At 46.1% G+C, this 23,733-nt stretch overlaps 1 long non-coding RNA gene across 1 annotated transcript; it reads right to left on the bottom strand.

Annotated features, from left to right (window-relative positions):
- Positions 1-5,085: 5,085 nt before the first annotated feature.
- Positions 5,086-9,675, bottom strand: LOC137544059 (uncharacterized). Its single transcript, XR_011025714.1, has 2 exons — positions 9,522-9,675; positions 5,086-5,976 (listed from the first exon to the last, which is right to left on the bottom strand). It is a non-coding gene; the product is annotated as an uncharacterized lncRNA (long non-coding RNA).
- Between the last annotated feature and the right edge of the window lie 14,058 nt (positions 9,676-23,733).

Here is a 23,733-nt window from a genome sequence, read left to right on the forward strand (position 1 = left end):
TCCACTCAGCCGGGTGCCTGGTGCTAACGGATAAATCGGGTTACAATAACGACCCTTGCCGCAGTCCAGATATTTAAGGTCCCTGACGACTCTCAGGACTTAAATTGCCGCACTCATTTGAACTCTGGTTTGCTCCAGTCATGTACCGTCACGCGTTCAGCGGTCAGGATGATGGATCGGGGAATGATTGTTGTCGGGGGACCTCGCTGTGATCCATCTTCCTGCTTCATTAAAGTTAACTCTTCTGTCTTTAAGTTAAGGTGAGATCTCAAAAGTTAACGTTTCAATCCTTAAAGGATACCTGAACTGACATGTGACAGGATGAGATAGACATGTGTATGTACAGTGCCTAGCACACAAATAACTATGCTGTGTTCCTTTTTTTTCTTTCTCTGCCTGAAAGAGTTAAATATCAGGTATGTAAGTGGCTGACTCAGTCCTGACTCAGACAGGAAGTGACTACAGTGTGACCCTTACTGATAAGAAATTCCAACTATAAAACACTTTCCTAGCAGAAAATGGCTTCTGAGAGCAAGAAAGAGGTAAAAAAGGGGAATTTCTTATCAGTGAGGGTCACACTGTAGTCACTTCTGGTCTGAGTCAGGACTGAGTCAGCCACTTACATGCCTGATATTTAACTCTTTCAGGCAGAGAAAGAAAAAAAGAAACACAGCATAATTATTTGTGTGCTAGGCACTGTACATACACATATCTATCTCATCATGTCACATGTCAGTTCGGGTATCCTTTAAAATAACTACAGAATTCTAAAGTTAAACAGACAGGCTTTTAATTAACTGCATGTGAAAATAACTACAGAGGAGGGAACTTAAGGACTGAAGTGATAAGATAACTCTCTCACTGTGAAAACTTAACTCTTCACCTTAATAAGACAAGATCGATGTGTGGTGGTAAGTTTTCTCTTGCCTAATTATCTCCAGCATGATCTTAGTGAATTGAGGCCAATGTCTGGTTTATGCAGCCTTGAATCTGGGTTTTGGAATGTCTTATGCCCCATTCACACTTGAGCGTTTTGCCGGCGATTTCGGCAAAATGCTCAAATGCTAGTGCTTTTGAAAGCGCTAGTGTAATAAAACCCTATGAGCCCATTCTTACTTGGGTGATTTGCGCTAATCGCCGCAAATCGCCCAAAATCACGAAATGCAAATGCGTAGCCTGCACCATTTTCAGGTGATTTCCCGGCGATTGCGTTTCAGTGCTATAATAGTGCTAAACTCGATCACGGACAAATCACTGCACTGTCCAATGATTTTTCTGTGTGAAATCGCGGAAAAATCACTTGCGCAAAACGCCGGCAAAAATCGCCGTTGTTTTGCACATCTAAGTGTGAATGGGGCCTCGGGGCACATTTCCACTGGTCGTGATTCCCTTTGTTTCCTCATATGCACATTCAGAAGCAGAATTACAGCCTATTGACATCAATAAGCTGCTTCTGTTTCATGTGCACAGAAAAAAATGCAATTGCAGTTCTTCGCACACCGCGTCTGAATCCCCATGCCCACGCATTGGAATGGCACGAGGATTCAGATTCGCATGAGCACACGTGCCGAGTCCGCCTCAGAGATGGATGCCAGCCCTCAGTGGAAATGGGGCCTGAGACCGTGGGGCCCCTACCTCAGAAATACACACACATTACAGCCAGTTACCCTTCAGTATGTGTTTTGGTTGTTGCAGGAAAACAGATTACTTGAAGAAAACTTGTGCAGACAACATGGAGAGAACATACAAACACAAGAGATGATGCTCGAGGTGGGATCTGAAGCCAAACCACAGAGCTGGACGGTGTGAATCCTAACCACTAAGCCACCATGCTGTCCCATTAGGTTTCTGAGAAATGAGTCACATTTAACATCCCCACATTTATTGCCATCCGCGTCTCCTGATGCTCATACACCTGAGTGGCTCTGCATTACAGGCCGTGTAGTTCAGAGATGACAACGCTGTAGAGGTCAGCTACACCTGATCTAAAAGCACTTTGCACCGAGGCTTCCTTAATACGGGTGAAAATACCATGTATTAAATCTCACCTGATGGAAACATAGTCCACCCTAATAACTGAGGGCAGAAGTGTCACATGCAATAAAAAAGTCAATTACTTGTGATTTCTTTGGCTTTTCCGTCTCTTACTCATTCCTCGGAGTTCAAAGGTTCTCCGAGAGAGAAGATAGTCCCAGTTCTCTTTTCTCGTTCCACAGGAATGGCATTATGATCACTCGAAATTGTCTCCCTGCTGGCACAGAAGTTATAAAAGCCTACCTCATATGAAACAAAATGCTGGAGCTACTGTGAGCCATTCATTTCTGCAGCCTTTAATCTAACGGTTATGGAAAGGCCAGACTTCCTAAAAGCACAATGTATTTAGTAAGGCAAGGTGAAACATTAATGAGCGATGCAACAATATGATGTACTGTATGTGACTCATTTATGATTGGTCGCTATATAAAGCTGTGAAACAAGCCGTAGAAGTTGCTGGGGGGCCCAGGAGCAGGGAGGGGGGCCAGTTTGTACCCAAACTATTGAATGCCCTTTTCAGTTTTTTTGTTCCTTCACTGTTTGACTCAAGACACATGTAGTTAAATAATTAAAGTACACCTGAAATGAGATGGATATGGAGGCCGCTTTAAAGCTATGGAGCTCAGGGTGGAGGTTGCAGGATTACCACAGTTTGAGAATCGGGGAAATTGACGAATACACTGTGACAGGGGTGCGGCTAAGGTTTTGGTGGCCTCAAGCAGCCCATAATTTAGGGCCCCCTCCCCGAAGGGAGCATTGTGCGAAGTGCTGCAAAAAATGGGTGCGCCCGGGCCCCCGAAGAAACTGGCATTTGAAAAGGTGGGCGTGGTCATGACATGATGTGGATGGAGCCAAATACTAGAAAAAGACAGGTAGTCCCCTTCTGTTCTGACTGTGCCTCTTCTGTCTCCTTCTGTGTCACCTCAATTTGTGCCTCTTTTGTCCTCCTCTGTGTCACCTCATGTCCCCATCTCATCTCTGTTCTTCCTGTGCCTCTTTTGTCCACCTCTGTCCCCCCCTGTGCCTCTTTTGTCACCCTCTATGTCCCCCTGTGGCACCTCTTATCCCCCTTTGAGTCAGCTCTTGTCCCCCTGCCCTAGCCAGGTATAGGTGCACCCAGTACAGGTAGCGAGCTATAGGTACCCCAGTATAGGTAGCCAGGTTCGGGTGGTGCCCCCAGTATAGATAGCAAGCTCTAGGTGCCTCAGTATAGGTAGCCAGATACAGGTGGTGCACCCAGTATATGTAGTGAGCTATATGTGCCCCAGTATAGGTAACCAGGTACAGGTAGTGCCCTCAGTATAGGTAACAAGCTATAGGTGCCCAGTATAGGTAGCTAGGTACAGGTGGTGGCCGGTATAGGTTAGCTAGGTTCGGGTGGTGCCCCCAGTATAGATAGCAAGCTATAGGTGCCCAGTATAGGTAGCCAGGTACTGGTGATGCTCTCAATATAGGTAGCAAGCTAAGCCCAGTATAGATATCCAGGTACAGTTGGTGCCCCAATATAGGTAGCAAGCTATAGGTGCCCAGGCCAGTATAGGTAGTCTGGTGCAAGTGGTGCCCCAGTATAAGTAGCGAGCTTTTGAATCCCAGTATGGGTAGCCAGGTATAGGTGGTGCCCCAGTATAGGAAGCCAGGAGCAGGCTGCCACTAGAATCGTACATGCCAGAATTCCATTGACAGCGCCTCTCACCGCGCTCTCCTCGATCTCTCGCCGGGCCCAGCTTCACTCCTACCGCCGTGGTTACTTCCGGCAGGCACCTCCAATGACATGGTAAGCATTGCAACAGGAGCGAGCAAGAAGATCGCATTGAGAGGAGTTGCCCCCCCCCTCCAAAGCGAGGTTCAAAGCGTGCCTGGCATGTATGCTGGCGGCGCCCCTGCACCATAATACTGAAGGAAGTTGTGCAGGCAGGCAGTGCTGAGTACAACAGAAAAGAGGCCTTAGCAAAAGTGCCAGCCAGTAGCCTAAAGGCTCATACACACATCAGACTATAGTCTTTGGAAAATGAAGGATCACAGACCAATCTTACCACCCTTCCATGTAGTATGAGAGCCATACCTACACAGTCTATTCTATGGAGCTGAACTCCACATCAGAAAAAAATCTTTGCAAGATGCTGCACACACAGATGCTGTACAGACACAAAAGATCAGTATCTGCAAAAGATCTGTTTCTGCCAAAAATCCATTCCTGCAAATTGCATTCATAGTCTATGAGATCTGCAGATCATCATACACACCTTGTTTAACTGACATTCATCTGCAGATCAGACAATCATCTGCAGATCTGAAAATCCATCCTGGTGGCTCTGATCTGCAGATGAATGTCTGTTAAACAAGGTGTGTATGATGATCTGCATATATCATAGACTATGAATGCATTTTGCAGGAACGGATCTTTGGCAGGAACAGATCTTTTGCAGATACTGAGCTTTTGAATGTGTACAGCATCTTTGTGTGCAGCATCTTCCAAAGATTTCTGTCTGATGGGGAGTTCAGCTCCATAGAATAGACTGTGTAGAGTATGGCTCTCATACTACATGGAAGGGGGTAAAGTTGGTCTGTGATCTTTCATTTTCCAAAGACTATGGTCTGATGTGTGTATAAGCCTTTAATCTGGAATGATGTGGGCACATCTGTTATCAGCACTATGTGTTGAGGTAAATTGTATGTCTTTTCATGGTCTACCTATCAAAAAAAAGAAAAAAAATCTACATGTTTTTAACTGCTTGCATAAAAACATAGAAGAATCATTTTTATTATTATTATTACCTTTATGCTGCAGTTCATACTATTTAAACAATTTTGGTTAAAATAAAACCAGAAAATATAGTTTACATTTGTTTAGCATACTTTCACTTAAAAACACACAAACATTCTAACTTTAATATCATTAAAAACAAAGCCCTGTTGGCCCAGAAAGAATAAAAGAATTGAACTCAAGCAAAGGCATCACAGAACTGTAAAAATTAGCCTGGAGAGGAAAGGGGTTTAGTCTTTTGGTATTGAGGTGATTTTAGGGGGAAAAAAATCTATGTACAAAAAATATAAATTCAGAAATCTTTTAAATGTTCATACTGGAATTCATCACTTATCTCCAAACTTAAGAATGGGCACCATGACAAAATAGCGTATGCTGTAATTTTGGATTTCCCAGGATGGAAGTCATAGCTTGCATAGTGGTAAAAAACATAAAAAATGTCCACAGTGTGATCTGTGAAATGTTTCCATTGTTCGTTGATGTTGACATCAGAGAACTCACTGTTAGACAGAGGACAGAGTTTAGGCTAAGTTGTAGAATCATGGTTCTGGCCGCCTTTAGGTGACCCTGGATCTGCGGAGAGGAGCTGAACTGAGATGATGTTTGGTGGATCCTCCGGACGTGTCTCACAAGTGACATCACACTAAGGCCAATACAGACAAAGGACACCAGGAATGGGAGACAGCAGCCAAACGTTATGTTAACGTGAATATAATGGTTGTTATAGACAATATTATAATGCAATGGAATGTTTGTCAAATTCTGAAGAAACTGTACCTGAATTGTCCACAATAAAGGAAGATTTAAAAGAAACATTCCAACCAGCGACACCACAAAAATCAGAAAAACAGAAGAGGACAAGGTCTTCTCCAGTTGAAGGAAAAAACTGTTGGAATATTTGACCATTTTCAAGCAGTAGTAGATAGAAAGCCATGCACTTTGCCAGAAGTTGCCATACATCAAGGAGAAAAAACAAACGGATATAATAACTAGGGTACTTCTGGCATGAGGTAAGGAGGTTTCAACATCATATATAAAGCCATTGACTGTGGTGAAGCACTGCAGGACATCATTGAGGAGAGCCATGGTGAGAAAGATCTTATCACAGACTTTTAAATTCCGGTTATTTCTCCATTCTCTGAAATACACGGCAGCTATTGAGGAGTTCAGCATCACACCTGGAAGACAGGAAATAACAGTCACAACAAATCGGTAGATGTGTAGAGCCATCAATGTTCCCATTTTTAGCTGTTAAATCTCTGTTGATCAGAGGGTAGACTGCACACAACAACGTCTACAGGAGAATATCAAAAGTTACTGTAGGAAAGGGTTACTGCAAGGCTGAAAGTGAGAGATGCAAATCCCAACAATATTGGATTTCCCTGGCATAAATCCACCTATCATAAAACAAGATAGAGAATGAACATTTGACTTTATGACGAGCACTGGAAATAAAAAAATGTAGCTTTCCTATGTTAGTGATTGCTGCTTTTTAGCCTTGGTACAGAATCCGCAAATGGTTGGTTTAGAATTCTAAAATACATTTAACCCACCAACTAATGGTAAAACCAACAGCTACAGCATATACAGTGGGATGCCAAAGTTTGGGCAACCTTGTTAATCGTCATGATTTTCCTGAATAAATCGTTGGTTAGGATAGAAAGTGCCAGTTAAATATATCATATAGGAGACACACACAGTGATATATAAGAAGTGCAATGAAGTTTATTGGATTTACAGAAAATGTGCAAGAATTGTTTAAACAAAATTAGGCAGGTGCATACATTTGGGCACCACAAAAAAGAAATGAAATTAATGTTTAGTAAATCTTCCTTTTTCAGAAATTTCAGCCTCTAAACCAGGGGTCTCAAACTCGCGGCTCGCGGGCCATTTGCGGCCCTCGATACAATATTTTACAGCCCGCACCGCCAAAAGCTTCCATATAGTTCGCTTCAGTGCTCCCAAGTAATCCGCCGCATCCCCGCCGCTAAACAAGGGCTGCAGAGCCCCCAAATCGCCCAGGGGGGAAATCCGCCGGCATTTCCAGGAAGGGGCAGAGCTTTCAGCTTCAGCTCTGCCCCTCCTGACGTCAATCGCCGCACGGATCGCCGCCTCTCCCCGCCCCTCTCTGTGAAGGAAGAGTGAGAGGGGCGGGCAGAGCCGGCGCCGCGATTGACGTCAGGAGGGGCAGAGCTGAAGCTGAAAGCTCTGTCCCTTCCAGGAAATGCCGGCGGATTGCCCCTTGGGCGATTTGGGGGCTCTGCAGCCCTCGTTTTGCGGCGGGGACATGGCGGATTACTTGTAATGGGAGCACTGCGAACTATAAGGTAAAAAAGGCAAAATAGTTCGCTTCAGTGTGAATTTGATTTTGAAATAAAAATTAATGTCCCCCGGGGGTTAGGCGTGCGGGAGCTGCTGATTGTGAAATCCCTTATGTGGCCCAGCCTCATCCTGACTTTGCCTCCTGCGGCCCCCAGGTATACTGAGTTTGAGACCCCTGCGAGTCTAAACGCTTGTAGGTTCCAATGAGAGTCTGCATTCTGGTTGAAGGTATTTTGGGCCATTCCTCTTTAGAAAACATCTCTAATTCATTCAGCTTTGATGGCTTCTGAGCATGCACAGCTCTCTTTAACTTAAGGCTCATACAAACATCAGACCATAGTCTTTGGAAAATGAAAGATCACAGACCAATTTTACCCCCTTCCATGTAGTTTGAGAACCATACCTTCACAGTCTATTCTATGGAGCTGAACTCCCCATCAGACAGAAATCTTTGCAAGATGCTGCACACAAAGATGCTGTAGACATTCAAAAGCTCAGTATCTGCAAAAGATCTGTTCCAGAAAAAGATCCGTTCCTGCAAAATGCATTCATAGTCTATGATATCTGCAGATCATCATACACACCTTGTTTAACAGACATTCATCTGCAGATCAGATCCACCACGATGGATTTTCAGATCTGCAGATGATTGTCTGATCTGCAGATGAATGTCAGTTAAACAAGGTGTGTATGATGATCTGCAGATCCCATAGACTATGAAGGCAATTTGCAGGAACGGATCTTTGGCAGGAACAGATCTTTTGCAGATACTGATCTTTTGTGTCTGTACAGCATCTGTGTGTGCAGCATCTTTCAAAGATTTTTTTATGATGGGGAGTTCAGCTCCATAGAAAAGACTGTGAAGGTATGGCTCTCATTGTACATGAAGGGTGGTAAGATTGGTCTGTGATCTTTCATTTTCCAAAGACTATAGATTTTCAATTAAATTCAGGTCTGGAGACTGAGATGGGCATTCCAGAACGTTGTACTTGTTCCTTTGCATGAATGCCTTAGTGGATTTTTTCCTCAGTAATTATATTTATTAACAGGAAAGAAATATCAACATCAGTTACAATGAACTGTAATATTCATATTATGTCGACCTCAATACAAATTCAAAATCAAGAAAGAGAAGGCAGGCACTCAGTATGAACATGTGGATGCTGACAAATGCATAGACAGCTGCTAGTGTTCAAACCTCAGCAGCAACTACGTGCTCTGTCTAGACCATGGTGGACCAGTATTTGTAAAATTACTGCGAGAAAAAAAAGAGGCGGTCTGGCACTGTAGCTTTAATTAGTCAAAGGCCACATACACACATCAGACCATAGTCTTTTGAAAATGAAAGATCACAGACCAATCTTACCCCCTTCCATGTAGCATGAGAGCCATACCTTCACAGTCTTTTCTATGGAGCTGAACTCCCCATCAGCAAAAAATCTTTGCAAGATGCTGCACACACAGATGCTGTACAGACACAAAAGATCAGTATCTGCAAAAGATCCGTTCCTGCAAATTGCATTCATAGGGCTTGATTCACAAAGCGGTGCTGACTGTTTAGCACGGGTGTGCTAAACAGTTGGCACGAGAAGTGCCATTCGCGGACTTTTGCGAGCGCAAAGTGCCGCAATTTGCGAGCGCAAAGTGCCCCATCTGTCTGATGGGGAGTTCAGCTCCATAGAATAGACTGTGAAGGTATGGCTCTCATACTACACGGAAGGGGATAAAATTGGTCTGTGATCTTTCATTTTCCAAAGACTATGGTCTGATGTGTGTATGAGCCTAAAGACCGCTCCACGCCAATGGCAGCCCCAGGACCGCCTAACGCCAATTGCCGTCAGGTCCTGTAGCCGGCTAGTGAAGGAGATTGTGTGCAGGATGCGCATGTATCTCCTTCCCCGGGGCGGAGCTCTGCCCCGTCTTCAGTCTCCGAGCGGCTATTGCCGCTCGGGAGACTGTTAGACGGCGTGATCGCCCACTATTTACATAGTGCAGCGCTGCGATCAGCAGCAGCGCTGCACTGGGGACAAGAGAGCCGCCGGCTCTCATAGGCAGCAGCCTATGACAGCCGATCGCATGATTGGCCGGCCGTGGGGAGGGAAGGGTTTGCTGTAAAGAAAATAATTAAAGAAAAAGTATAAATATTGATTAAAAAAAACAAAACAAAAAAAAACAACTGCTGCGATCAGACCCCACCAACAGAGAGCTCTGTTGGTGGTGGGTGGGGGGGGAATCACTTGTGTACTGTGTTGTGCGGCCCTGCAGCTTGACCTTAAAGCTGCAGTGGCCATTTTAGTAATAATCAGCCTGGTCTTTAGGGGGGTTTACCACTGTGGTCATCAAGTGGTTAATTGGACACAGCAGGTGTACAGGTATATTGGTGAATGAACAAACAAAGTACTTATCGTGCTGCTTCTGGGGTGAGGGAGATGACTGTGGGCTTCAGCGGGTGCACGGCCCTACGACAGCTTCATAATGGGGTGAGCCTTTATTGGGAACATATAAAAAACCTTATGCTTGCGTTCATGAGCTCACTGGCTCCAGCCTGCTGATCACCTAACATCTAACTGTCTGCTAAACAGTAACCAGCACAACTGTCATCTTCGTGTTTACTATTTACCTGCATCAGAGTTTTACTTCAGCCAACATCTGGAAATATGCCTGAAGAAGGGGACTAGATCCCAGAAAGCTTGCATCATTTAACTTGATCAGTTAGCCATTAAAAGGTATTACTTTTACAAAACTTTGGTTTTTTTTCTACCGACGTAAAAAAACATGAAAATTGATTTTTACCTTTAGGTGAGAAAACACATTTTTAAACAGGAGCAGCGTCCAATTCAAATGGTTTTTGGCTCATAACAAAGCCCTCTAACATGGTATCATCCACAAAAAAAAAATGGTACGTATGTAAGGGTGGCAATGTGTCAAATTCTTTATTTTTCTCAAAAAGACTTACTAGTTTTTGAGAAAATGAATGTTAAAGTGTTGTAAGGAAGAAGTATGTTAAACCATGTGCGGTGTCAGTTGTGCTCCGATTAGCTTCCTTGTCCTTTAATCTAGAAAAGTGTTTTTTTTACCAATTGGTGAAACTTTTACACCAATTGGTGAAACTTTTAAAATATAAATTTACAGCATACATTCTCTTTACCTATCAAAAAGAGACCATAGTGCCCCCTGTTAAAGAAAATCTGTAATAAAAAAAAACCCTCTGGGGGATACTTACCACAGGAGGGGGAAGCCTCTGGACCCTAATGAGGCTTTCCTTGTCCTCTGATGTGTTGGCAATCCAGCGCTGTAGCCCCCCCCAACCGCGGCAAGGTAAATATTTACCTACCGCAATCCTGCACAGGCCCACTAGCGGCTTTCTGTTCGGGTAAGGCAGAAATAGCCGAACCAGATCGGATCCGCTCTACTGCGCAGGCGTGAGTCCTTTGCGCCTGCGCAGTAGAGCGGATACGATCGGGTTCGCCTTACCCGAAAGAAGAGCCGCTACTGCGCCTGTGCTGGATCCCAGAGAGGTAAATATATCACAGCTTGTCGGGGGAGGGTTCGGGGGGAGACAGCGCTGGATTCCCTGCAGATGGGGGTACTCACCTTGGGAGGGGGAAGCCTTACGGTCCCAATGAGACTCCCCTCATCCCTGTAGCTGCAGGCAGTCCAGCGCCGGCTCCCCCGAAGTGTCCCGCAATCCTCCCCCGACAAGCGCTGATTTACCTTCCCTGGCTCCAGCGGGGGCGCTGTTGCGGCTCTCAGCACGGAGATAGGTGGAAATAGCCAATCTCCGTCAGGTCCGCTCTACTACACAGGCGCAGGAGACTTGCGCCTGTGCAGTGGAGCAGACCGACAGCGATCGGCTATTTCTGCCTATCTCCGAGCGGAGAGATGATACTGCACCTGCGCTGGAGCCGGGAAGGTGAATATTTACATCCCCGCTATTCGGAGAGGCACAGCGAGAGCTTTTGTAGCCGTCCCAAGTTTTTTAGAATTTGAGAAATGGCAGCAGGTTGGCACTACAGTGCACAGTGAGTCGATTATCCGGGCAAGAGTGGCATAAGTGTGCTTCCTTTCCTGGTAAATGTGCGTAGCGTGCTCTAGCATACATGAGATAGCAACATGTCATAAAGAGTGGAAGATGCTGGCACTCCTGCAAAACTCGTGTATTATTTAAAACTGTTGCTGTTACTTGATGAGTAAAAACGCATAGTCCATAAACTGGATAAAAGGTGTACATACTGGTGAAAGGAAAGGTGGCCTCCGTAGAAGTGCCAGAGTGTGCGAAACGGTCATTAGGCGTTTGTACCCAGCACCCACCGTCATCCTTTTTGCCACTTCTCTTTCACTGGTATGTTCACCTTTTATCCAGTTGGTTGACTATGCATTTTTACTTATGTAACAGCAAGTTTTGAATAATAAACAAGCGTTTTGCAGCAGTGCCAGCATCTTCCACTTCTTATGACATTCAGCTTTTTTAAAATGTAATGCTTGCTTGCATCAAATTTGTATATATAAAATTGTATATATGTATGTATGTGTGTGAGTTGCCTCCTCGCCTTTAGAGATGGCCCGAACAGTTCGACCGCAAACTTATTCGCGCAAACTTCGGTGGTTCGCGTTCGCAAACGAACGTGAACTTTATGGCGGTTCGACCCGCCTCCTATACTACATCATTAGGGTCAACTTTGACCATGTACATCACAGTCAGCAGGCACATTGTAGCCAATCAGGCTACACTCCCTCCTGGAGGCCCTCCCCCCCTTTATAAAAGGCAGGCAGTGTCAGCCTTTTCACTCACTCGTGTGCAGGGGCGTCTCTAGCCATTTTGTCACTTGAGGCGAGAATTCCTGTGGCGCCCCCCCCGGTGCTTTCCGCCCAGCCCCATACCCCCCACCCCCGTGGTGAACACCACCCCCAAAAATCATAATGCAGGAGCGTTTCACCGGAAAATTAGAAAATAAACTTATTGCGGCATGGGTTCACCAGAAAATAGTTGTAATGCAGCGGAGTGTTTCACCATAAAATCTACTTATTGTGGCATGCACTCACACACACCACACACAGTACACACACACAGGGGCGTAGCAATAGGGGTTGCAGAGGTAGCGACCGCATCGGGGCCCTTGGGCCAGAGGGGCCCCGAAGGGCCTTCCCTCAACTACAGTATTAGCTCTCTATTGGTCCTGTGTTCATAATAATCACTTCTATAGATACTTTGAATAATGGTAATCATTAACAAACTGTTCCCATTCCCTTCTTGCACCTCTGACACTGTAGTTGCCATTGGCAGGTTTTGGTGCACCGTATCAATTGTTATGTATAGAGTGCTTGGGGGGCCCCATTGTAAAACTTGCATCAGGGCCCACAGCTCCTTAGCTACGCCACTGCACACACACACACACACACACCGCACACAACACACACACTATACACAGTACACACACACACACACACACACTATTGACACAGTACACATGCACACACACACACTACACTATACACATGCACATGCACATACACAGCACACAGTAGACAAACATTATACACACACACACTATGCTGCTACCAGGGAAGACTGGGACCTTTTGGCCTGGGGGGGAAACACAGACTAGAGGCCCGTTATCATGGCAGCCTCAGCCCAAATTATGTCACACATTCACCCCATGTCGTATATGCCAGTAATCAGTAATTGGAGTGCCAATGCGGAAATACAGCAAGGACACTCTGTGAACAGTGTGACAGGAAAAGTACAGGCATCAGGGGGGCACAATACATTTTGAGGGACAACGGCCGGGGTTTCCGTCTTGTCTATAATTTGTGGTTATCGCACGCCATGATTATTGCACCTGACAACCATATTGGCCCAAGATTTCCCAACATCTCAGATTGATACATTCAACCAATTTCCACCCAAAATTTTTATACGATTCGCTAATATCAAAACGGTTGGTCGATCGGCTGTCAAGTCAACAGAAGTATGGCCACTGTAATTCCCTCAAGGCCAATCCCCCCATGCCCCCCCCCCCCCACACACACACACACCTACCTTTGTCCTCTCCTTCACCACCATCTCTACTAATCCCTGTTTTCACTACCTTATAGTGTGTCTGATCCCTTATGCAGAGAAATAATGTGGAGAGAAAAGCTGAAAGAGAGGGAAGAAGATATTTGCCTCACCAGGATTGCACTTTTATTTAGCTTTCCTGTATGACAAGAAGACACAGCCAGCACTAGGGAAAGAGGGAAACAAAGGTTAATGAAGGAGGCTGGTGCACACCAAGAGTGATTCAGAGCGCTTTTCAAATTTACTGCGATTTGAAAAGCGCTGGGCTAACGTTACCCTATGAGAGTGTTCCCACAGCAGCGTTGTGATTTTTTTTAAAATCGCAAACATGCTGCAGGTAGCATTTATTGGAGCAATTCTTTCAAAAATCGCTTCACAAAGTTGCATTTGCAAATTGCTATCGATTGCTATCGCGATTTTGTCGTGCACTAGCCCAGTGAGAGGAGGAGTGGAGTGAGACTGAGAATAGCCGGAGATGGAGCAGAGAGCTAATCTGTATTGCAGTCCCACATTACACAGAGGCTAGTTGGCGGTAATAGGACTGCTGTCCCTACCAGTCTCTCACACAAGTCAGAAAGCAAGCAGCCCTCCAGGAGTTTAGGGACTGTCAAAACTTTTCAACCTGTTTAACACCTTTTCCACACATGCAGTCATTTTAACAATGGGGAGAGACCAGACAGATTTTTTTCCCATGGACCCTCCTCTGCATCATGCTGTGTATATTTACCAGCTTGCCTGCCCTCTAATTGCACTTTTATCAGCTAGCCTGGTGTTTCACATTGCCTTATAACAACAAACCTGAATACACCAGACACCAGACCAGCCCTAAATCACTGAATAAAAGGCGGCCTGGGGGGCAGTCCATGCCTGGCTGCTACACTCAGTCTCTACATCCACACAGTTACCAGTAGCAGAGAGAGAGAGAGGAACTGAATGAATCAGTGAATCAGTTAAGAGTGAAGAGTCAGGACTCAGGAGCTGATGCTGTACTCGGATGGATCCCTGAGTCAGTGAGCTGGAACTGAGTGAGCTAGGACGAGTGCCTTCTCTCACTGACTCATTCATTACTGTGGTTCTTTGAATCATTGAGCTGAAGGAACTGAACAGAGCAGGGACAAGGTCCTCCAGCACCCAAGGCTGACACACCAAAGTGCGCCCCTCCACCCCTCCCACCCCAGCTGTCACTCACTGATTGCTGTTAGACTAAGAGGGCCACAGGGCCCACAACCTCCCCAACACCTTAATATCTAGTTATCTGGCTTGCACTCACTGCCATGTATCCCCTTTTCTTATTTCTTTCTGCTTCAAACACAATTAGTAATGTCAGCTGAATGAATTGTGCGCCCCCTCCTACACTGCGCCCTGAGGCTGGAGCCTCTCCAGCCTATGCCTCGGCCCGGCTCTGGAACTGAATGAATCAGTTATGAGTCGAGTCAGGCGCTACTGTTAGCTACTGCTGCTGTAAACTAATACCTAAGTGAGCTGAGAGGCATTTCTTCTCTCACTACAGTGTAGCAGCGCTCCTGCCTCCTCCTGCCGCTCTAAGCAAGAATTTATACCTGCCTGGTGGTGGAGACGGCTGTGCTTATGTGGCTGCAGTAATTAGTGAAGGGAGAGCTTCTGCAGAGAGAGAGCTATAGGGAAAGCTTTGTTAGGCTCTTGTAGGCTTGTTAGCTTGCTCCTTGCTGATTCTTATTGCTAAAAAAAAGCACCCCTCAACAGCTCTTTTGAGAGCTAATCTTGTTCTTGTGATCTTTTTTTTTTGTCTGTGGCCCACGTGCATTATATACAGCCCTGTCAGTCAGTCGCAGCTGGCCTTCGGCCCCTTAATTCCTACTGTGCCACTGCCAGACCAAGCACATTCAGTGACTACCTGTGTGTGTGACAGGCAGCTGCACTTTTGTAATCCCATCCCAATCACTGCACCTGTTCACTGTTCAGTGCACCTACCTACCTACCTACATGAGCGCATGCATTGTTAATACCACCAGTCATTGCACTTGTTCACGGTACCTGTGTGTGTGTGACAGGTGCACATTTGTAATACCAAGCAGCACTGCATATACCTACCTTTTGTTCAGTGCACCCACCTACCTACGTGAGTGCACGCAGTGTGCTATTTAATACCACCAGTCACTGTACCTGTTCACGGTACGTGTGTGTAACAGGTGCACATTTGTAATACCCATCACTGCATATACCTACCTGTTGTTCAGTGCACCCACCTACGTGAGCGCACGCAGTGTTCTATTTAATACCACCTGTCACTGTACGTGTGTGTGACAGGAGCACATTTGTAATACCCATCACTGCATATACCTACCTGTTGTGCAGTGCACCCACCTACGTACGTGAGCGCACGCAGTGTGATATTTAATACCACCAGTCACTGTACCTGTTCATGGTACGTGTGTGTGACAGATGCACATTTGTAATACCCATCTCTGCATATACCTACCTGTTGTTCAGTGCACCCACCTACCTACGTGAGCGCATGCAGTGTGATATACCACTCCGTGCATACCTGTTAACTGCACATTGTATTAGTCAAGTCAGTGCATACCTTTCACTCCCCCCCCCCCCCACGATATGGAAAAAACAGGTTGAGGCAGAGGCAAAGGCAGACCCAGAGGAAGGTCACCCAGCAGGTCTGTTCGAGGTAATGCTGATGTGATTTTGTGCGGCCCTGGACCAAAGTACAGTGCTCAGAAGAAAGCACGTCCCATCAACTCCCAAGATTGTCAGGCCGTGGTTGACTATTTAACACAGAACACCTCATCTTCAGCAGCCAGCAGCACTACTACTAGCACCACATCCATTCCATTTGACACTTTGCAGGAGTTCTTTGGTGGGGAAATCACTGATTCACAGCCACTACTGTTACAAGATGAAGGCGCTAAGCAAGTTACACCACCTCATATGTCTGAGTTAGGCGACACTATGGACGTAAGGTGTGAGGAGGAGGATGGAGGATGATGAAGTACCTGCTGTTGGTGCAGTTTATGAGGTGTCTGAGGCAAGTGAAGCTGGACAGGATGATAATGATGATGACGATGATACAGATGTCACGTGGGATCCTAAGAGACAGGATGACCAAGGGGACAGTTCAGAAAGGGAGTCAGAGAGGAGTAGGAGGAGAAGAGTTCCAGAAAGAAGCAGGGGAAGCTAGTCATCAGAAACAGCTGGTGTCAGTGTCCGGCGCCATGTATCCCCACCTATGTACAGCCAACCAACATGCCCTTCAACATCAGCTGCTAATGCCACCATAGTGCCATCACCCCAGGGGTGCTCAGCGGTTTGAAATTTTTTAGTGTGTCTTACTTAGATCAGAGCAAAGCCATCTGTTTTCTCTGCCTCCAAAAATTGAACCGTGGAAAGGCCAACAGCCACGTAGGGACAACTGCCTTACGAAGGCACATGGAGAAAAGGCACAAACAGCATAGGGTAGAGCACCAGAGGAAAAGCAGCACACAAAAGAAAAGCCACCCTCCTTCTCCTCCAGGTGCATCATCTTAAGCCTCTTTCTCCCTTGCACCTTCACAATCACAGCCACCCTCCACTCCGCCTCTCACCTTCAGCGGTTCCTGCTCCTCTGCCCACAGCAGCAGGCAGGTGTCCGTGAGGGAAATCTTTGAGCGGAAGAAGCCAATTTCTGCCAGTCACCCCCTTGCCCGGCGTCTGACAGCTGGCTTGGCGGAACTGTTAGCTCGCCAGCTGTTACCATACCAGCTGGTGGACTGAGGCCTTCCGTAAATTTGTGGCCATTGGGACACTGCAGTGGAAGATGCCAGGCCTCAATTATTTCTCTAAAAAGGCGATACACGAACTATATCGTGAAGTTGAGAGGCAAGTGGTGTAATCTCTGGCACACAGCATTGGGTCAAGGGTCTATCTGACCACGGATGCCTGGTCTGCCAAGCACGGTCAGGGAAGGTACATTACTTACACAGCCCATTGGGTCAACCTGGTGACCGCTGACAAGCAGGGAGTACGTGGCTGTGCAGCAGACCAACTTGTGACACCTCTACAGCTTGCAGGCTGGCCTCCTGCCACCTCCTCTCTTCCTGCTACATCCTCTTTGCTGTCATAATCCTCCTCCTCCTTTGCTGAGTGGCAGTTCAACTCTACTGGTGCTGCGATCTCCTCTCCAGCTACACAGCCCCAGGGCCTATGCTGCATGCCAGGTACGACGGTGTCACGCCATCTTAGACATGTCTTGCCTCAAAGCGTAGAGTCACACTGGAGCAGCTCTCCTGGCTGCTCTTAACAAACAGGTGGATCAGTGGCTGAACCTGCACCAACTGGAGATCGGCAACGTGGTGTGTGACAACGGGAGCAATTTCATTTCCGCTTTGAAGTTGGGAAAGCTGATACATGTACCCTGCATGGCACATGTGCTGAATCTCATAATTCAGAGATTAGTTTTAAAGTACCCCAGCTTACAGGATGTCCTGAAGCAGACCAGGAAGTTGTGTGGGCATTTCAGGCGATCTTACACAGCCATGGCACGCTTTGCCGATATTCAGCGGAGAAACAACTTGCCGGTGAGACGCCTGATTTGCGATAGCCCGACTCGCTGGAAATCGACCCTCATGTTCTCTCGCCTGCTACAACAGGAGAAAGCTGTCACCCAGTATCTCTACAACTACAGTAGAAGGACACACTCTGGGGAGATAAGGATGTTCTGGCCCAAGAACTGGACACTCATGCAAAATGCCTGCAGGCTCATGTGGCCGTTTGAGGAAGTGACCAACCTGTTGAGTTGCAGCGAAGGCGCCATCAGCAACTTGATCCCGTACGCTTTCTTCCTGGAGCGTGCCATGCGTAGAACAGGAACAAGAACAGGAGGAAGCATTGTGGGATCAATTCTCATCAGAACAAGATGTTTCCTCAACACCTGCGGCAGCACAGAGGGGGGAGGAGGAGGAAGAGTCGTGTGGGGAAGAGGAGCCAGACTCGAATGATGACGAAGGTGTTTTTTTTTTGGAGGAGGCGGCGGCAGAAGAACAACCACAGCAGGCGTCGCAGGGGGCTTGAGCTGCTCAACGTTCCCGTGGTATTGTTCGTGGCTGGGGGAGGAGGAGAACTTACCTGACGTCACTGAGGAAGAGCAAGAGGAGATGGATAGTACGTCTGGATCCAAATTTGTGCAGATGGCATCTTTCATGCTGTCCAGCCTGTTGAGGGACCCCCGTATAAAAAAAACTTAAGGGGAATGAGCTGTACTGGGTGGCTCGCTACTAGACCCTCAGCATAGGCACAAAGTGGCGGAGATGTTTCCAAATCACATGAAGGCAGAAAGGATGCAGCACTTGCAGAACATGCTGGCAACTATGCTTTACAATGCCTTTAAGGGTGAAGCCACAGCACAACGCAATAAATGTACCACTGCCAGTAATCCTTCTCCCATGTCCACGCAGGCAAGGACAGGACGCTCCAGTGATCTCATGGTGATGTCGGACATGCGGACACTCTTTAGTCCAACGCCTCGCCTTAGCCCTTCCGGATCCACCCTCCACCAACGCCTGGATCGGCAGGTAGCAGACTACCTGGCCTTAAGTGTGGATGTAGACACTGTGAGCAGCAATGAACCCTTGGACTACTGGGTGCGCAGGCTTGACCTGTGGCCAGAGCTGTCACAATTTTCCATCCAACTTCTGTCTTGCCCTGCCTCAAGCATCAAGCGTCCTGTCAGAAAGGACCTTCAGTGCAGCTGGAGGCATTGTCACTGAGAAGAGAAGTCGCCTAAGTCACAAAAGTGTTCAGTACCTCACTTTTATCAAAATTAATGAGGCATGGATGCTGGAGGGCTTCTGCCCGCCCGAAGACTAAGTCAGTCCCCGCACACAGCCTCTAGGCCTGCATGCCATGTGACTGCCTGCCCCATGACTAAGTCGGTCCCCACACAGCATCTCTGCCTGCAGGCCGCTTGACTGCCTTCTCTGCCACCACCAACAGGGTCCGAGACTCCAGGCGGATTCCTGAATTTTTAAGGATGCTGCTAGCAGCGGACGCTATAATAATTTTTCTGGTGCGTGTACATGCCTGCCTAATTTTTCTGGCTGCACTGCAGCTGCAACAACAAAACAAAAGGCATGAACATGTGTCAATTCCCCCTCGTGATCATTACCTTGCCACGGTGAAGGGGCTTGCGTATCACAATGAAGCAATGACCGATGGCTATATGAGTGTCTCGGGGGGGGGGGGGGGGGAATTGGAGGGGGTTCACAACCAAGATAATAAGGTTGTTGCTTCATTGTAGACAGACCAAATTCGATCAGCTGGACAGTCACTGTTCTGTTATTGAGCTACCACAGCCTGGCGACCATATGGACTTGAAAACTGCCACGGCCTGCACTCTCGCCATGGTGCGAACCAGTGCAGCACGGCCGTCACTACGCAAACAGCTGTTTGTGGTGCGTTACACAGTGAGTTTGGTGTGTCAGTGTGAATCAGTATTCTAATTACACTCCCTGATTGATGTATACATATGCAAGATGTTTTAAAGCACTTTAGGCCTCCAATTTAGCATGCAATCTGATTTCTGCCCTTAAAACGCTGCTTTGCGTCAAATCCAGATTTTTCCCCGGGACTTTTGGAGTCTATCCCACTCATCCATGCCCCCCTTCAGGTGTTAGACCCCTTGAAACATCTTTTCCATCACTTTTGTGGCCAGCATAAATGTTTCTAGTTTTCAAAGTTCGCATCCCCGTTGAAGTCTAATGCGGTTCGCGAAAGTTCGCGCGAACCGAACTTTTGCGGAAGTTTGCGTTCGAGGTTCATGAACCAAAAATCAGAGGTTCGAGCCATCTCTACTCGCCATCACTCAAAAATGCCTTGACCAATTTCAATGAAACGTCCTAAGGGTCTCAACCCTGCCCCCCCCCCCCCCAACAAAACCTCAAACAACCAATCAGATTTCACCCATTGACATCAATGGGAACATTTAGAAGGCTGCCATTCTCACAGTAATGAAGCCAAAGTCCCCAACCTTGGCACATTTGGTAACTTGGTGTCTGAAGTTATAAAATTCAGGGAAAGCGGGTGAAGTCAAGGCTGGATTTCTGGAAAGACCACAAAGGCCATGGATTTGGGTGCTAAAAAAGCAGAAGGGTGGCAGGACTTGGGGAGAGAAGAGCCTGCATGTCAAAATAAGTCATCTCACATGCTTCATGCATCTTCCTTACTTCCTGGTGTGTGGCAAGACAGTGCCATCGCTGGATAATCCAGGGTTGCAAAGAAGAATTTCTGAGCTGGTAAGCTTTACATTCACAGGAATATCAGCTCCACTTTTGAACTCAAGCTGAGCTGAACTGTATAGCTGGTCAGACTGTTTTGGCACTGTGAGCAGGTGCCAGGTCGTGCTGAAAAATGAAATTTTCATCTCCATAAAGCTTTTCAGCAGATGGAAGCATGAAGTGCTCCAAAATCTCCTGATAGCTAGCTGCATTGACCCTGCCCTTGATAAAACACAGTGGACCAACACCAGCAGCTGACATGGCACCCCAGACCATCACTGACTGTGGGTACTTGACACTGGACTTCAGGCATTTTGGCATTTCCCTCTCCCCAGTCTTCCTCCAGACTCTGGCACCTTGATTTCCGAATGACATGTAAAAGTTGCTTTCATCCGAAAAAAGTACTTTGGACCACTGAGCAACAGTCCAGTGCTGCTTCTCTGTAGCCCAGGTAAGGTGCTTCTGCCGCTGTTTCTGGTTCAAAAGTGGGTTCATGCTTCTGGTTCAAAAGTACTGTCCACTGAGCAGGAATGGGGTCACCAGTAGTGATGGTCATGTAACAGGATAACTCATGGAGAAGCATGGGAACCATTTGATCAGGTGATAGATATGCATGTCTCTGATTTACTGGTCATGATCACGTGCTAAAAGCAGGAAGTCATCACAGCTAAACAGAGCTTTCCAAATCTATCAGCTGATGAAACAAATCACATGCTTCTCCATGAGTTCTCCTAAACATGACTACTCTTCAGACAGATATATTTTTTTTTTTTACCAAATCTCTGACGGAAGGAGATAAAGAGGATTTTTAGGGTACCTTCACACTGTCAGTTGAGCTGCAATTTCCGAAAAATCAGCGAATCGCGACACAAATGTAATGATAATCTTATTGGGCTATCACATTAAGCATGATACGATGGGTTCCATCGGGATAACACAGTGGTTGTACCTGGGTTCCATCAGGATAACGCAGTGGTTGTACCTGGGTTTCCGTTGGGATAACGCAATGGTTGTACCTGGGTTGTCGGGATAAAGCAGTGGTTGTACATGGGTTCCGTCGGAATAAAACAGTGGTTCTACGTGGATTCCGTCGGGATTATCCAGTGGTTGTACCTGGGTTCCGCCAGGATAACTAAATGGTTGTACCTGGGTTGACAGGATAACGCAGTGGTTTTACGTGGGTTCCATCTGGATAAAGCAGTGGTTTTACGTGGGTTCTGTCGGGATAACGCAGTGGTTGTAAGTGGGTTCCGTTGGGATAATGCAGTGGTTTTACGTGGGTTCCATCAGGATGATGCAGTGATTGTACATGGGTTCCGTCAGAATAATGCAATGGATGTATGTGGGTTCCATCGAGTTGCACCTGGGTTCTGTTAGGTTAATGCATTGGTTGTACTTGTGTTCCGTCGGGATAACACAGTGGTTGTACTTGGTTTCTGTCAGGATAATACAGGGATTGTACCTGGGTCTGTTGAGACAATGCAGTGATTGTACCTGTGTTCTGTCAGGAAAATTAAGTGGTTGTACTTGTGTTCCATCGGGATAACACAGTGGTTGTACTTGGGTTAATAATAATCCGAACATTTGTATATCGTTTTTCTCCTGTTGGACTCAAAGCGCTCAAGAGCTGCAGCTACTGGGATGCACCCAAGAGGCCAACTAGCAGTGTTAGGGACTCTTGCCTTAAACTCTTTAGTGAATAGGTACTGACCCTCGCCAGGTTTCAAACCCTGGTCTCCCACGTCAAAGGCGGTGCCCTTACCCAGTACACTATCCAGCCACTATATTCTGTCAGGATAATGCAGTGATTGTACATGGGTTCTGTTGGGACAACTCAGTGGTTGTACCTGGGTTCTGTAAGGATAATGCAGTGGTTGTACTTGCATGACAGGGTAACGTGTCCATTTACGTTGGCAGTGAGGCTTACTTTCATGGTGCTGTATACCTCATGGTATGGTTGCATCGCAAAAGCACGGTGCAAGAACGTTTCTGAACTGTTGCAGTGCGATGGAAGAATAACTGCACTGCATCGTACTGCTAATAGTGTGCAAGGAGCATTATCAGAGAGCTTCTACGTGCAAGGTGAACTAATATTAAAAAAAAAAAAAATAGCAGTGTGGTTATTTAATTACTTCTAAAATGTTCTACAAAGAGTTTTTTGTTTTTTCTACACAAAGGCTTCCAACAACCACATGTTGCTGCTTCTGCCCCAACTTTTTTTGGGAAGATGCTGAGGAATCAAATTCAAACCAATCATAATTTTCATGAAAAAAGTTTTTGCTTCAACATTTATTTTTTGCGATACTATTTCAATTAAGATTTTGAATATCTAGGCCCGTATGCAATTAACTTGAGTTTTCTCCTAGATCATTTTTCATCTTCTATTTAATATAACTTTTCAACTCTTTGGAGTGGAAAATGTACTAAAAATTAGGTGAAAAAGTACTATAAAAATTATCTTGAGTATTTTCTTGCTTGCTGGTGGTTTGAAATGTATTTTAATTACAAAATGTGAAAATTTCCTCTAGGCGAAATCTCAGGAGAAAAAGCGAATTGCATATGGGCTCTAGTCTTTATTTATAACTGTTAAAGATGTAAGCAGCAGCATGATTTAGAAATTAGTTGCACTGTGAGAGAATTCAGTGTATGGAAACAGAACATGGACGCGGTTTATACGGTTACATCTGTCAACATTTAAACTGTCAAACAGAAAGTGGTAAAATGCTGGCAGAGGTAGCAACCTGCCGATGGTGGAATATCAGTCTCTACTCTATCTGATTCTACGTGTACGGTTGTTGTCTGTGGCCTCAATTCACTAAGCTTATCTTCTGTCTTTAATAACGTTTCTCTAGTTACCACCATGGTGACGAGGCATGTCGTACTGAGGAAACATTTTACCTCAGGCAAACCTAAAGTTAACTCTTCTGTCTTTAGGTTAACTCTTCAATCCTTAAAATAACTCCAGAGTTAAAGACAGGTTGTTAATTAACTGCGTGTGAAAATAACTACAGAGGAGGTAACTTAAGGAATGAAGAGATAAGATAACTCTCTCTGTGTGGAGGTAAGTTTTCTCCTGCGTTATTATCTCCAGCATGATCTTAGTGAATTGAGGCCTGTGTGTTGCCACGCTGACTGCCATTAGGTGACACAGATCATGCACACATGGGTGTATTGCATTGCACAGGTCATACCAGGGACTCTTGGATTGTACTTTGTATCTGACCCCAGAGGAATTCAGTGAAATCGCTGGACAAGTAAACACTCAGCATTGTTGGATCAAACTAAAAAAAAAAGGAAAAAAAATAACGTACACAAAA

This window comes from Hyperolius riggenbachi, chromosome 2, assembly GCF_040937935.1.
Source record: "Hyperolius riggenbachi isolate aHypRig1 chromosome 2, aHypRig1.pri, whole genome shotgun sequence".
NCBI classification, from domain to species: Eukaryota; Metazoa; Chordata; class Amphibia; order Anura; family Hyperoliidae; genus Hyperolius; species Hyperolius riggenbachi.